The sequence below is a fragment of the Macrobrachium rosenbergii genome, chromosome 53 (genome assembly GCF_040412425.1).
Source record: "Macrobrachium rosenbergii isolate ZJJX-2024 chromosome 53, ASM4041242v1, whole genome shotgun sequence".
Taxonomy (NCBI): Eukaryota; Metazoa; Arthropoda; class Malacostraca; order Decapoda; family Palaemonidae; genus Macrobrachium; species Macrobrachium rosenbergii.
Genome location: NC_089793.1, coordinates 52377475 through 52394645, shown reverse-complemented (window position 1 = coordinate 52394645; position 17171 = coordinate 52377475). Strand labels below are relative to the sequence as shown.

Here is a 17171-nt window from a genome sequence, read left to right as displayed (position 1 = left end):
TAAAAAACTGAATAGTTATAATGCCTGAAAATAAACTGATAAGAACAAAGATGAATTAGTTCACTAACTATAAACCTTACTTTTCTTTAAAGAATGTTTAACGTGCGTCAAAATAATGAAAACAAAAGACTGAAGTGATGGATGCTTAGGATCACCCATATGCAAGGAAATAAGACTATAAAGGTATTAGAATGTAAAGATAATTAGACAGATATTGATAACAGAAAACCTAAACAAAGAAAAGGATTGACAATGAATTGTAGGACATTAAGTATTGATGCACGTTACGATGTGTTGGCAGTTTTATCTCTCTAGCTTTTACAGCCGCAGATCTGTCTCTCACGTCATCAGAGTTTATTTTGTCTGCGATCTCTTGCTCTGCACTTGGTACAGTTAAAGCTGACAATCTCTCTTGCCCCACAGATGTTCGCAGATGCGACAAGATAAGTTTCAACTTACTAAATGATCGCTCACAAAACTAGCAATTGATGCTGCAATGGTCAGAAGTATCTGAAGGGCAACTCGAAGGTTTGGGAAAACACTTTCATCCCCATATTGTACAATGAAACAAAGTAATTCCTGTGGGTTGGTGATCAGAACAACATCTCGTGTTTTAAGCAGCATTCTGCAATCTACAGTCTCACTGAACAGTTCCAAGCCATCTAAGTCAGTGCCATAGAAACTTGCCACATTAATGCACCTTTCTTTGATGTACGCTTCATTGGTTGTAGATAGCAACTCCTTAACATCCAAAAGAAAGCCAAACTTTGAATGCAAGTTATGCAGTCTGATGAACCGTTCGCCCATTTCTTTATGCATTCTGTCAATAGTACCTTTTAGCAGACGTTGCATCTCATTTTCCGATGGGAGGCCTGCAGATATCCTCCCGATTAGCAAGGATATAAACTTGCAACGCCTGGATATCTTGTGCTGCCTCATGGAAATTCAATTTTGGACCATGCAGCCGCTTCTGGACTCTGTCAATCTTGGTAAGTAAAATGTTCCAAAAACTTTGGGCTGCAAAGAGATCAAATGTCAAAATTCTGCTCAATAGCTGTGTTGCTTCACTTCTGGTATCTGTCTCATTCAAATGACTTCCGATGGTCTCTAAAAGTTGGACCAAATCCCCCACATTTTCATGTATGGGTCGAACTGCATCAGCTCAAGCACTCCAGCGTGTTTCAGATTCAGCTTTCACAGATATAGGCAAATTCTTCTTTAATCTCTCCCATCTGTAGATCGACCTTGAAAAGAAAACATACACTGCCTGCACAGTTCCGAAAAATGTGACCATCACCACCTCATGACTAGCGGAATGAACCCCAGCCAAATTTAGTGAGTGGTTGTTACAGTTCACATATATTGTTTTAGGGTTCACTGTAGCAAGTCTTTGTTGTACTCCTGATTTGTGTCCAGACATGACAGCAGCAGCATTATCATAACACTGAGAACAACGACAGTCTTCAAAAGGCAAATGATCTTTCTCCAGCTGCTGCATTGCTACATTTACCGTATAATTGCTGCATCCTTTTGGTGCACTTGAATAAATCCAAGGAAACTCTCTTTCACGCAAACTGGTTTTTCTTTAAAGTTCATCTCTACATATCTTATTATCTCTGACGTTTGTTCCCTGTGTGCAGCATCTGGAGTGGAATCAAGCATTGTACAGTAACCCTTAGCTCTTTGGATGTCATTCAGTAAAGTGCTTCTCACAGTAGATGCAATAATCTGGATGAATTCATTTTGAACTTCAGCAGACAAATAATATGAAGGGGACTTTGGACTGGACACTTTGTTTAAGCAGTATATCGTGATTATGCTAGCCTGAGCATGCTGAGAGGATGGTTGATGGAATACCAGGTGCTGTCCTCGCGCAAAACTTACCCTCGTAATAGCCGCTTAAGACAAACTAGCAATCGCTTCCTAGTCTAGTATTAGTGAAATTGATTTCACCAATACTTTATGTATTGATAATAACATCAACGTTAGCTTTATGAAATTGCAAAAATAATGGTTGTCTACAGTTTGTTATGCACAAAAAAATGCTCACGAAAGAAAACGAAATACTAGATTGATGGGAGTAACTATCCAATATCTTTGCACTGACTCGCAGTCAAAACTGGACAAGCATCCAGTGCTATATTCATTCATTTCAGTGAAAACTCTCACGGGATAAATTGGAGTGAAAGTTCAGTGATTGCCAGATCGAAAGATTTCTCTGAAAGAAATCTATTGGAGTCTGCTATTATCCAGCTTACTTCCAGTTGTAATTTGGACCCCTGTATGAGAAAAATGTTCGAGAATGACCTAAAAGATAAAATCACTGACTTAATTACAAGTTAGTTACTTGATATATATTTTCTATATATTCGTATGTTTAATATATTTTTTTATTTGTAAAAAATGTTCATCTTGCAAAAAGTTATAATTGTTTAAAAAAAAAAGAGAATTATTTTGTACTAAAAAAATTTTTTTTAGGCGGTCAGTCACGACGCTGTATAATCTTTTAATTGTCCTGTCCCTGATTCTGAACGGTTGATCCTAATCCTTTGTAAAAACCTCTTAAATATTTAATCCTGTTTTGGCAGTTCTACTAATTCTTCAATTGTGTTGGATTCCAGGTACATTATGTTTCCTTTATAATCCCCACCTGTCATTTATATGAGCTTTCTTTGTAAACGTACTTTTATAATTCTTCAGTCTGCTAAGTAAAGGACCTAGCGTCGAAAGGCCTTGCAGCACTCTAGTGTTTCCATTTCCTTCGTGGATTTTATCTTTATTTATATATTCATCACGTTCCATATTTTCGTGATTCAGTTATACACACACACACACACACACACACACATATATATATATATATATATATATATATATATATATATATATATATATATATATATATATATATATATATATATATATATATATATATATATAATATATATATATATATATATATATATATATATATATATATATATATATATATATATATATATATATATATATATATATATATATATATATATATATATATATATATATATATATATATATATATATATATATATAATATATATATATGTATGTATATACATACATATATATATATGTATGTATATATATATACTCTCAATGAAATGTCTCTCCTTAATCGTTGTGAATACTTGACGACCGCAGAAATGGACACCAACCTCATCTAACAGTTTACTGTATATACTAGGTACGAGGACAACTATACAACATTACAGGTGGTAATTTAAATTTTTGAAAATGAACACAAGAACTCTTAAAAGAATAATGGATACCACTTGATCTTTGGCAAACAATACTTTATGTACTGTAATTTTTTCCCAGTAGGCGATTTTCGTAATGGATTGACTTCAAGTCAAAAGGATGCAATGTTTTCAGTCGGTATTTTCAATAAAGAGAAAGTGTTGACAAGTGAAAAGTCATAAGTGCAAAAAATAGTATAATTGTGTTAACGAAATGATAGCCACATTCCTTATTATGATTGATTACTATGCAAAATAAACATGCAATTTTCTGCATAACTTATTGACAAAGAAAACGAACTTCAAAACAGTAGTCTCTTATGAGTGACTATCAAGAAATATTATCCAGAAACATTTATCCTTCCGTGTCCTTGCTTCATTCCCATTCCTGATCGTGAATGGAACATTGTATATCCTTTCAGAAGCAAAATACACAGGTCTGCTATTCAGTCTTTAATAGCAATGACCCATTCTCCTTCGCAGTTTCCGAACACGCGGAGATCAGTTTCAACCCAATTCAATACTCATATAAACTACTGTTCAAGCTAATTAATGAAATACACCCGTACTACATTTCTTCATGTATTTTAGTTAAGTATACCTTAGTTTTACCAGACCACTGAGCTGGTTAACAGCTCTCCTAGGGCTGGCCCGAAGGATTAGACTTATTTTACGTGGCTAAGAACCAATTGGTTACTTAGCAACGGGACCTACAGCTACAGCTTATTGTGGAATCCGAACCACATTATAGCGAGAAATGAATTTCTATCACCAGAAATAAATTCCTCTAACTTTTCATCAGCCGGCCGCGGGAATTGAACTCTGGCCCATCGAGTGACAGTCTGAAGCTCAACCGAGTCGGCCAACAAAGGGCTTATGTATTTTAGTAATTTACTTACTTTTTATTTATTATTAACTTGTTTATTTGTTTCCTTATTTGATAAGTGGTCTATTCTTGCCTTATGTCACTTCTTTATGATTAACACCACATTCTTTAAAAGCTGGAATTTTAAATCAGCGGTCCCTTTTGTGCGCTTGCTCAGTACTAATAGGTATCATCTTCTGAATAACAATAATCAGTTACTGTGAGTTTCTGAGCAGTCATTATGGACAAATGCTAAGATCGTAAGAATTCTAAAAGACAGTGACTTATATTCACAGTATGGACACACTACAGTGTATGTGAGTCAGAACAACATTTATTCATCATTGTCTGGACTACTTACTTATATTCACGGTATGCTTGCACACACATGGACGAGAAAATCCAGATCAACTATTACCACATATAGTGTTGGTAACAGCCATTAAGAATAGAATACATTCATTGCATCTCATTTTCTTAAATGTGAGGGTAAATCCGTTTTATAAAAACTGAAAAGTAGGTTAGTCTAGAATTCGTTACTAAATATCTACTGATGTTCATATTAAATAATGAGGTTTCTACATATATATACGAGCTTTCTTCGTAAAACTTATCTTTGTAATTCTTCAGTCTGCTAAGTAAAGGACTAAAAGTCGAAAGGCCTTGCTGTACTCCATTGTTTTTCTTTCCTTCGTGGATTTTGTCTTATATATATATATATATATATATATATATATATATATATATATATATATATATATATAAAAAGACAAAATCCACGAAGGACAGAAAACAATGGAGCACAGCAAGGCCTTTCGACTTCTAGTCCTTTACTTAGCAGACTGAAGAATTACAAAGATAAGTTTTACAAAGAAAGCTCGTAGCCCATAAACGACAGATGGGGATGACAAAGGAAAAAATATGTACCTGGAATCCAACACAATTGAAGAATTAGTAGAACTGCCAAAACAGGGTTATATATTTAAGAGGTTTTACAAAGGATTAGGCTCAACCGCTCATGAGCAGAGGCAGGACCATTAAAAGATTATACAGAGGAGGTGAATGAGCGGCAAAAAATGTTATAAAAGTGCAACTCAATAATTCTCTTTTTTTTTGGGGGTAAACAGTAACTTTTTAATGTTCACCTTGCAAAAATTGTTATTGTTTAACAAATAAAGAGAAATGATAATTTGTACATCCTAGAACATTGCATACAGAAGAAAAGATCCATTACTTGTGGTATCAACAGACTTCCAAAAAGCATTTGACTCAGTTAACAGAAAAGAGCTCATAGAGGTCATGTTGAAATGTAGGCTACACGCAGAAGTAATAAGGGCAGTAGCAAAGATGTTATATACAAAATGACATAACAAGTTTATGCCTCAACAATGTAGAACAAAAGGAGCTAAATTTAACAAACGGAACGAGGCAGGGGTGCAATGGCTCAGCCATATTCTTTCTGCTAACAACTTACTTGGTAACCGAAAAGTTAGAAAGTGTGCAACGAAAGGTTTCAGGTTTATAAAAATATTGGCACTATCATATGCATGGGACACCCTTGAAGAAATAACAAAAGCAATACAAAGCCTCGTGGGAATGGCAAGTGAATGTGGCCTAAATATAAACAAAGACATATTAATATTCGACGACTGGTACAGTGTTGACGATGTAGTGTTGACGATGTGGAAAACGTGCACCACACAGAAGGAATAAAAACAGTTCAGCAGATAAAATACCTGGGTGCAACGATCAGTAACACGAAGGACAAAAGCTTCAGAGAGCAGACAGAAAGGGCGCAAATCAAATCAAAGCAGAAGGAGGCAAATATGGCTCCTGCAGTCACCAGTAAAAGCTGCAGCAGGGTGAAAATAGGAAAACTGTATTGGAAAGGATTGGCGATGCCATCCTTCATGCATGCCATGGAAGCCGTGAAACTCGCCAAGGAAACAATAAATGAACTACAGAAAGTTGTGCGTTAAGATTCGAAACAGGGGCCTCTTCCCTCCTTCCTCCCTGCCACTCAAGAGACGTGAAGAACAAATTCATCTGTCTGAAACATGCACTTGAGAGTGGGGAAAATAGGCTCCTATGCGAGATAACAATGGCTCAATACGGAAACAGGAAAACTCCTTGGATTCTGCAAGTAAAAGAGTAAATGAAAGAGCTAAACATAAACTTGAGTAAAATTGAATTGTTTAAAGGCAAGCATGAGAGAAATGAGTGTCAAGTCAACATCAAGAATCTACAAAAATATAAAAAAAAACTTAAAAGAAGAAGAAGAAGAGAGGAAATCTGGTATGATAGCACTGAAAAAACAATACTGATCAGTAGGGCTAGACTACCCACACTAGAATTAAATTACAGGAACAGGCTAAAAGGGGAAGATACAAAATGTTTGTGCCATAAACAAAAAAACGAAAACTTCGAACATCTCCTACTCTACTGCCCACCAGTAACATTAAAAATACAATTTTGGGCATCAGCCATATCTCAGGAAGATAAAGAGGAACTGATTGCTCGTATACTCTTATTTACAGATCTGATGCTGAAGGGTGAAACTGAAAATAGGAAAGAATTCATTATAAAAGAATTATGACTTTAACAGAAAAAAAAACACAAACAAAAGATGAATAAAAGGGGCGAGAGGGAGGAGCCGTTTCAAAGGCGAATCTCGCCCACTGCTACTACTACTACTTTCACCAACGCTACTTCTTCCTCTAATTATCCTTATTTGAAGAAATCCGTCCTCGTCTTCTAGTCCCACTTACATTTAATTGCAAATACGTAATATTTTCGGATTTTAAACATAATTAGTTTTTTGATCCCCAGAGGAACACGAACAGTTCGACGTCGAAACGAAGGATTTTTGATACGTGAGTGAAACCTGTTGTGTTCTTGTCCCGTTACGCCCACTGATGCACGAAGCCTCCCTTTATAGATATCGTGGGGCGGATAACCCCCACCCCCCTCTTGTATTATTGGAATTGCCCTGATTCCGTCATATGGTGGGTAGGGTGGGCTATTCCTTAGGGGAGAGATCTCAACCTAACCTAACTGAGAGTGACCCCCTGAGAACATTAGTTCTGCCTCCTTCTCGTCCCTCGTGTGGAATCTGTCGGCCATTGTTGAGTATTGTCACCATCGCCTGCGGAGGATCCCCTGGACGCCCCTGTGATCGCCACTGCCGCCTAGGCTACGCTGTACAGGAGGTCCCACGCGTCATCGTAGGCTAGTTTGGAGAGCGAGTGGGTTACGAGGCTCCAGCGCCTCCCTCGAGGAGGATACGCTTCAGTCCACGTGTCTTGTGTTCGGCATTGCCTGGCCCTCCCAGATTTTTTGTAGCCCTCGGTCAGTCACTTCATGCCGACGTTCGGGCTACGGGAATGTCACGGTGCCTCCTCACTGGTGGCGGCTCCTGAATTTCAGGTGTATTGTATTCGTCACGTTTTCCTGTAACTCTCTCTCTCTCTCTCTCTCTCTCTCTCTCTCTCTCTCTCTCTCTCTCTCTCTCTCTCTCTCTCTCTCTCTCTCTGGCTTGATTACCCTCTGGAAGCCTCTTAAGTTTATTAAAGTCTGTTGACTGTCCAGAAAAATTCTATCCCTTCAGGAGCCCTGATATTAAAACACCTTTCCATTTTATTGACCCAATGACTCTGAGAGATATGTTTCTCTTCGGGCCGGCACCACACTTCGCTTCCCATACGACAGACCTCTCGTTGACCAGATACTCTACTCGGCATTCCACTGCAGGAAGATGGAGATGCAGGCAGTTCAGTTGGACCATTCATTAGCCCTTAAAGATGGTCTGAAATAAGAAGAGAGTTGAACTGGTTTAAAGTAGACCTGTAGTCATATAAAACATCAATTATTTACTTCAACAGCCTGAGCGAGGCTCGAGTTGGGGGCTTACAGATACACAGTATGCTTGCTTAGTCTTTAGGGATATTGTATATTGACCATTACTGAGAAAAACCAATGCCTGTATACTAATGTAAGCCTTGTTTATAAATTTATATAATGATCAGTTTCTTTATCTTGCAGATAATTTATGACGAATCGAACGCGGACTTCGACAGCGGTTCTCAGAAAGTGAAGAAGTGCTGGATCGTCAAGAAGGAAGCGTATTTCTTGGTCTTGTCGGGAACGTGTTAGGACCGCCGTTCGTTTTATTTTTGTGTGAGTATTTAAAAGATTATTGTTCCGACACGATGTACAAACCGTTGGTCCTTTACTTTGAGAATTACTTTCAGCGTGGGCTGGAAATGGCCGCTAAACTCTTGAGCAAGGTGGTCAGGCAGTAACTACCGCTAGGTAGGCAGGAATACCCGCCTGCCCGGATGTAAACATTACAGTTGCCTTTCGGCCGTCATGCGTTGCAGACATGGTTTCGGATCTCTTTGCCTGACTGTCGTTAAGCTCTTATTATCCCGGTGGGATCTTTCTGTATTTTTGTGTATATATTACGTGTATTTGACACTTATTAATACAAACCCATGACTTGTGATAACCTTGTATAAGCCGTCGTTCCCCTGCACTATGCCTTGGGTTTGATGGCCAAGGGTGTATTTTGAGAAGCGTAACCGAGTGGTAATGCTTCTCTTTCAGTAGCCCTTTATTTAGATACCGAAGGCGTTCCCCTGTACGTTCGGAGATATTAGGTTGGGACGTAATATCTTCACTCCCCTACATTGATCGGGACTTAAGAACTCGTTTCCCATCCTGGACTTCTGCCCTTCGTGTTCAAGGGGCGTGACTACTTCCTTCCTACTTGTGCTGAGTGTTGTTTTTACAGCCTGCACTTAAGAGTTGCAGTGGGGGGCGAGGTTGCCGTCACCGTCAATATATACTCCGCTGCCACAGCACCCTTGGTGGCCTCCCTTCTGTCCTTCTCTCTCCCTGTAAGTTCTTCCTTATCTCTCCTTCGCCCTCTTCACTTACTTGTCGGGCAAAGACCGCAAGGAGGAGGTGCCTGTAGGCAGTCGGGCGACCTCTTCTAGGGGCCTCCTCTCACTGCATAGGGCAGTTCCCCTCGTAGCAAGAGGCGTCTCCCTCTACTAATCATCTTTGGTTTTTCTTTCAGGTTGACAGTGAACATCGCAGACGCAGTAGTAGTTGGCTGGATACCTCAGGGGTTATCTTGCAGGATGGAGTCCCAACGTTCATTCATTGTTGCTTTGGGACATTTAATTGTTGCTTCGGGACCGACCACAGTACCTGGTTGGAATGACGGTTCCACGTCGGGATCGTTCCGACTCTGTTCCCACCAGTGTGGATCAATCGCTGTCATTGCCGGCCTTCATGTCTGCCGTGGCACTGACTGCCTCTGGCGTATCTGTGGCCCATCTTCTCCTGCTGTTTCTTGTGTTATGCTTCTGTTAACTCGGCGACAGTCTCTGGGCGGCTCTTTCTGGTCTCCTGCTGCAGCAGTCTTGATCGTTCATGTCGCTGCTTGTGATGTTCCTGGCCTTTGTTGTAGCTCCTGCCTTCCAAACTGCTTCCGTAGCTCCTGCATCGGCTGTCCTGATCATGCCTGTTGCGTCTCCTGGTGGTCGTGCCCGGGGCCGCTTCTGTTGTGTCCCTGCCTAGCTGCCCTAGAGGTTACAATGATTAATGTCTACCATCCTGTAGAAGATGTCGGAGCGAAGGTGAAGGAAGTCGCCCTGTGGAAGTAGCCGACGTCTTCTTCACCCTGTCTTCTATTTCATCTTCTGCTGCCTCTTCCCTTCCTCTTCCTAGGTTCGAGGGGGTCCTGGGAACTGGGCAGACCTCCGTCGGCTGAAGGAGAGGAAGGCTGCCTTCTTTTCCCTTGATGCCCTTGGACGTCTAGAGACTTCCTCCTTCCAAGGAGGCAGTGGGTCTCTCATTGGCTCTTCCCAACCTTCGGGTCTGGAAACTGATTTGCATACCCCTGGGTTTTGTGTTTCAGGAGTTGCGGGTGCGCAGACTTCGGTTTGCGATCCCGTTCCCAGTTCTAGAGGTTCTGCCTCTAAGACAGAGGCTACTTCGGGTGCTCATTCATGAGCCACTCTGAGTGCTCGAGATTCGGTGGAATATCGGGTATCCCGATCTAGTCTGGAGAGTACTCTCCCTGGCCCAGTTCGGGAGCAGTGCAAGAGAAAGGGCCGAGGCACCCAGGTGTCTCATCTCTTCCTGCCAGCACCACAAGGGCTCCCCGAGTGCTTATCAGTGCTCGATCGGGTTCCCAGTCTGGCGTCTCGATCCTATCTGTTCGAACACCAGAAGAAGCAGGGAAGAGATTCCCTTTGGGAGTTCTGCCGGACTTTTAAAGGATTACTTCTCTCCCAGGAGACAAGTTTCTCTTGTTGGCTGTACCGCCCACTGGCGGAAACCGGTTCACATTCTCCTGTGGGGTCTAGTGTTTCAGGAGCCGCAAGAGTGCGGTCTAGAGAGGCTGTGGCCTCGTTGCCAGTCTTAGAAGTGTGCGTCTAAAACTGGTTCTGGTTCGGTGCCTGGCTCTTTTCGATCTCTTAGGAAACGAAAACAGCTGCTCCTGATTTTTGGGAGTCTCGTGGGTCGCTCGAATCCCATAAATCACGAGCGCTTTCCTGACGAGAGAAAGTGCCGAGACACCCAGGTGTCTGGGTGCCGGGATGCCAGGTGTCTGGGTGCCGAGACGCCAGGTGTCTTGATACTGCCCACCAGCTGCTTCGGTTGCTTGAATGGGATTCATCCTCATGTCTTGAACCTTAGGGTTCGAGCATGCAGGATAGCAGACACAGAATTCCCCCTTGAACCTTCTTCTCGAGGGGCCTCAGCCTCGAAGGGGTTTAGAGTTCGGGAAACTAGCAGTAGTTCATGGCAGATGAGTTACGCCCTGTCCAGTTCTGATTGTGTTAGCGTGATCAGCTCGGCTTGCTTGCCCCGCCCAGCCCCTGGTCGCGCTTGACAGACTGGCTCTGCTTGACTCGACTAGACTCGGCTCAGCTCGGCTCGACCCGCCTGCCTACCAGTCCACAGCATAACACCTGTGGATTGCATTCGCGTGATCGGCTCGGCTCGGCCTCTCTCGGTTCTTCCGAATCAGGTTCTCGGCTCTGTTCGAGTGAACTTTCTGCTCTTCCCAGAAAAGTGCTATTGCCACGGCACAGGCTCTCTCCTTCTCCCATGTGACAGTAATCTCCTTTGGTTGATCATCGCTCACGGTCTGTCTGTCCTGCTGGTCTTACTGGTAGGACAGGTAGGTGTACTCTTTCTCCTCACCTGTTCTCTTTTCCTCTCGGTTGTTCCGAGAGGCACGAGACAGACAGAGAGCTCCGATGAATTTGTCTTCGGAGTACTCTAGCTGACATGCTTTGGGTGCCGGTCCCCTGATTGTCTCGTAGTACAACCAGGTAGCCGAAGAGGGTTTAATGGGATCTGTAAATGTCTCCCTCCAAGGGGAGAGGTACAGGAGTTTCACACTTCAGAAGCAGGGAGGGTCTTTCTCTTCAAGTTGCAATCACTCTCGTTTTTCGGAGAACTTCTCGCCGATTCATCAGCGCGAGGATCCCTGGGACAGGACCGCGGCTCCCCCAATGAATAATCTTCATCACTCGCAACCCCTTCCAGTTCCCGAGGGCCGAGAGTGTCGGAGGCCGCCGCGGTCCTTGCTTCCGAGAGCGTTCTCAACCAGCTGAATTCTTTTCTTCGGAGAAGGAGTTCATTCAGATCGAGACACCAAGCTTCTCCCCTGCCTCGACAGAGTACGAATTCTTCTTGCCTCGGAGGGTCTTGCCAACTGCAGTTCTGTGGGCAATTCTGGGCTAAGAAGAAGGACTTTGTCCCAATTCGGATCTCCGGTCTTCTTAAATCTCGAGTTGGCTTGATCCATAAGAACGAACCTTTACTTGGTTCTACCTTTCTCTCTCAGAGATTTGCCAGATACCTTTGGACAATGGCCAAGACCTTTGGGTCTTAGTCATCTCGACTCGACCTTGAGTTCAAGCCAGCCCCCCTCCACTCCCAAGAAGTCCCAGGCTTCGGAAGAAAATTGCGGAACACATAGCCCTCTTCTTCCCTTTTAGGAAAGTGTACATAACTGTGTCTCTTTCCACCCTCATTTCCATGGGGAGGAGGGAAAAAGGGAAGAGAGGAAGAAGTGTCGACCGGGAAGAAGTTCTCCTACTGCTGATGCTGGGATGAAATGATACTTGTCGAGTCTCTGGAGCTGGCAGCGACATTGCCGAGACCTGGGAATGGATTCCATCAGGAGAGTAATCTATTTCCCTTAGGTCTCGGCAATTCTTTTCATCAAACTTCCATTCCGCTTCCTCTCCAAATTCGGGAAATGCCAGCCCGGTTAGAGCTAATTGTCTCGTTATCCTGTCATCTTGCAGAAGCTTCTCCATGGTGGAGAATGGAGGTCTGCTTCCATTCCTCCGTCCTTCTTTCCTTCTTCGAAGTATGAGGAAAGAGTTAGGCTAGTGCTTGGTTGAAGGAACCTTCGAATATGCTTGCATATTCCCCTCACATTGTGTGTCTACTTACGAACTCACCTATCGAAGAATAGGCACACACTGGTAAGGCTTAGTCTTGAAGGTGTGTGACCGAGACGATTAGTACCTTCTCATCACCATCCCCCGAGAATTCATGGTGAGTTTTGCGACACTAAGTTACAGACAAATGCTGGAAGACTTCACCTTTTGCCTGACCTGATAGCCGAGGCATCGAGAAGAGTCTTGCTTGACCCAACCTCCTGTAGCAGCTACACAAGAAACGGTTCTTCAGGCAGTACATCCCTGTGTGTTCAGGATATAGCTGGATACTTCTTGAAGTCCTTTGTAACACTGTCCCAGGGACTGGATCCTTCCTCACTGGTGGGTGTCGTTGACAGAACTTCTTCTCGGGTCAGAGCCACCCTTCAAGTCTGGACTTCCTCATCTTCTCTGCTGAGGGTCGCCTCTCCCCTTTCATTTGTGAAGAACGCAGGCCCTTGCGACCTAGTCTTCTATCAGAAGTAGCCTTCTTCTCCTCAGTCGAGATTCAGCTACGGATGAGAAGCTTCTTCGGTCTTGCTGTCCCAGGGAACTGTTCCCTGGGTAGAATGTGACTCTCTTTTAGGGTTCCTGTCCCATGCTCTGCACACGCCCTTACGAGAGTCGTCGGATAGAGATGTGCCCTCTTGGGACCATCTCTCATCTCGCTCCGGCCGTGGTGTAGAACAGTTTCTCAACCTTTTTACCTCAGGGCGCATCTGTGAATTAACAGAAACTTGGGGGCGCACCTTTGATTTTAATATGGATAAAGTATCTTATGAATTCTGAATGTATTGTGAAGCTTCAGAAACTTTAGATTGCTGGTATGGTAATACTTTCTTCCTAAGACGATATTTTACTCTTTTTGTGCATAGCGTTCAAGCATATTTCAAAATGTGTTTTTTTTTATACGCTGCATATTTTTATTTTCTTTTAATTGTCTTTTTTCTTACTTATTTCCTTTGGGACTGCTTTTCCTGCTAGTGCTCTCGGGTCTATAGCAGTTCGGGTTCATAGTCTGTATTATAATAATAATAATAATATAATAATAATAATAATAATAATAATAAATAACAATAATAAATATGTGTTTTCTATTTTCCTTATGATTCACTTTTCAGGCTCAGCGATGTTAGTCAGCAACTGGCCGATATTCATGTTGGAAAAGGATAGTGTGCGGAATATGGGAAGTCTTTTATTAAAATATCCAATCAGAAATCGTTCGTCTGGATTCAGGTTCTATATTAGGTACCGTCGACATGTTTCGACCATCTCGTTGGTCATCCTCTGGATGTAGTTGCAGAAGGTCTGAAGAAACGAGGTGCTCGGGTTGGTACCTAATAGAACCTGAATCCAGACAAAATAGATTTCTGATTGGATATTTTAATAAAAGACCCCCATATTCTTCGACACAACTTCGTCCAGAGGTCCTTTTCCAACATGAATATCCAGCCAGTTTCTGATTGGACATTTTAATAAAAGACTGAGCCTGAAATGAATATCGAAATCATAAGGAAGATAGAAAAGACACTATATAAGATAAATTTGCATAATACAGCCATCCTTTTTAATAAGATCTGTTTAAAAGAGGGTCTACTCCCTTCAAATAATAAATATGATTATCATAATTTGTAGTAGTAGTAGCAGTAATAGGAAAATATTAGATATGTATTCTAAAATAACCACTTATTTTTTATATATTACATTTTGCATTTGAGCATCCTAATGAGAAACCTGTGCTTGATGAGAATTAGCAGTTTTGTGAATGTTAGGCCTTGTATGTGATAAACAAACTCTCAACTCTTCATCAATAGATTTAATATTTGATCTACTTTTACATTTAATGTTAGTACAGAAAACCCTTGTTCACAAAGATAAGATGTGGAAAACTGCAACGAAACCGTTAATGCCTTGTCAGTTATTGAAGGATATTCTTCTTTAACTGAAGTCCAAAACTGATCGACGGGCACCTCTTTATGCTTGATCTTTAATCCCCGATCAGTAGATATAGGTCCCAGGTCTTCCTCTTCTGTTAACGAAAAGCCAACGGCCTCGGTAGAAATATCAACGAAAGGGCTGCGAATCCAGTCGTACTGCTCGGTGTTTATTGAGGGAAAGTAACAATTCAGATTACTTTCCAGAGTCGCTAAATGATCCACTATTAAAGGGATGAAATCGTCCGCATAGTCTATTCTCAGCAAAGGAAACATTTCCAAACAGCTTGAACTTCCTTTCCTTTTGCAAATCACTATTTTTTTTCTGGAATTCTTTGATTCTGTCGGTAGACGAGAGATTTTCATTTCCATTTTGCATAGACATGTTCAGGTTATTCAAGCGTTGAAACATATCAGTCAGATATTCCAATTCTGATGTCCAAAACTCACATTCCGAAAGTCCACAAAATTTACTTTTATTTTCTTTTTTAAAAAATGCCAATAGTTCTTCGCGAAGTTCAAGCACATGACAGAGTACCTTTCCTCTTGAAACCATCTCACTTCTGTGTGCAACAGCAAGCGAGTGTGTTGTGAATCCATGTTTTCACAAAGTTGTTCAAATATACGAGCCTTTACTGGTCTAGTCTTGATGAAATTTACCATTTCGACAACTTGATCAAAAACTTCTTTCAATTTAATACCCAGTGTTTTTGCCATCAGGACCTCTCTATGCAAGAAACAGTGACTTGTTATTATCTTGGGATTCTTTTGCTTTACAAATGATGCAAGACCTTCAATGGAACCCACCATTGATGGAGCTCCACCAGTACAAATTCCAACACACGACCCCCAGGATAAATTCCATTTCTCAAAATAACTATTCAGAATAAGGAAAATATCTTCACCTTTAGTAGTGGTGAGCAATTCCTTGCAACAAAGATACTGATTTGCTATTCTGTCCCCATCAATAAAGCAAATAAAAGCCAGTAGTTGCGCTTTGTTACTTGTGCCTGTTGATTCATCAACTTGTAGCGCAAAGTATGCATTCTGAAGTTTATGACGACAAACATTTTCCTCAATATCGGTAGACATTTCCAGAATACGCCTTGAACAGTATCATTTGATAGTGGAATTTTACTAGTTTCTCTGCATCATCTCCTAACATAGTCTTCACCATCTTTCTGCAAACGGGCAAAATGATAGATTCAGCAAGAGTACCGTATGTGACTTCATCTTTATGGCAATCATTTCCGATACTTCATAAGATGCAATTTGAGCTTTTTCAGACAACGTTACTCTACTTTTGAAAGCAAATGCTTGCTTTGTTTGTTGCTCAAGTAGTCTTTGGAAATAATTTACGTCTTTGCCTTGAAGACTGCAATGCGATGTTTGAAAAAATTGTTTACTCAATTTACTAGGAAGCATCGACTCATTTGACATATTGCAACTACAAACCAAACACAATGGGAGAGGGTGATTTTCATCTCCAGTCCACGTGAAGCCAAAACTTATATAACTTTTGTATTTCCGATTAGGTTTAGTCTTAATTTTCTTAGCTGGACACTTCACTTCACTCGAAACGGTTTCATTATTAGAATTAAGCTCCTCACTGGTACGTTTCTTGCTTAAAAATCTGTCCATTTTATGGGTAGGCCACCTGGTTTTCTATTATATAAAAAAAGTCCACGAACTATGATTCACTGAGTATCTTGAACGAGACCTTTGAAGAGTAATGCAGCAGTAGTTAGGTATCTACTGACTGACAGACCAGAATCGCAGATGCCCTTGCTTTTAAACAGGACACGGAGGTCGTCGTCACGAATCTTAAAACCGCTTTGACATGTCAGCCACCATATGGTGAAGTCAGTAACCTGGATTATAAGTCACTAACCCGTATTGCTGCGCTGGTTAATTCTGTAGCCAACCGACCTCAAGGAAAATTGGGTATTAGCTATGTCCTTTCATCCACTTCACTGACCATGTGGTGAAGTCATTAGCCTGCATCCACAAATCTAGATTACTGTACTAGATTAGGCTTAGTTTATTCTGGTATCTGGCCTCAGGGGAAATTTAGTATTATTCCTGCTTCGCTTTTATGAGAGGAATCAGAGATTAAGAGTCACAGGCTGAGAATCGATGGAAAATGCAGGAACTTAAGAAATTATGTTAACAGAAGAATATACTACTCTTCATCACAACAATTCTACAATTTAATATTCAAGTATCAGAGAGAAAGAGAGAGAATCATGAAAAAGAAAATATAAAAAAATCTACCAAAATTAATAAAAGATTAAGATTGTCAGTTCCATTTCAACCACGAATGAGACTGAAGATTTTGTAGAACCAGTCAAAAAGTACTGGAAAAAGGACTGGTTCTTAACACATTTATGGAAATTCATATATCGGCAATAAAATTATTATTTTTTTATAATATTTTTCCGATACTGAGATCAAGGATGAAATCATTAATAAGTTTTCATGTAGCAATGAATTTTGCAAAGCATAAACTTGTTCGTGAAAGAAAAATGTGTCCAGTAGCCCTCAGAAAAAAAAACTGACGGTTGTCATTTTCGGCTAAGCAACTACCAAGATGATTAGCAGGATAGAAATTCATAAAGAA

At 41.1% G+C, this 17171-nt stretch overlaps 1 long non-coding RNA gene across 1 annotated transcript in view; it reads left to right on the top strand.

The window, feature by feature from the left end:
• The first annotated feature begins 6797 nt into the window (after nucleotides 1-6797).
• The window catches only part of LOC136834470 (uncharacterized), a 32786-nt gene continuing 22412 nt past the window's right edge, over nucleotides 6798-17171 (top strand). The window contains exons 1-2 of the long non-coding RNA XR_010851822.1: nucleotides 6798-7016; nucleotides 8185-8319. This is a non-coding gene — a long non-coding RNA (uncharacterized lncRNA). The remainder of the gene's footprint in view (nucleotides 7017-8184; nucleotides 8320-17171) is intronic.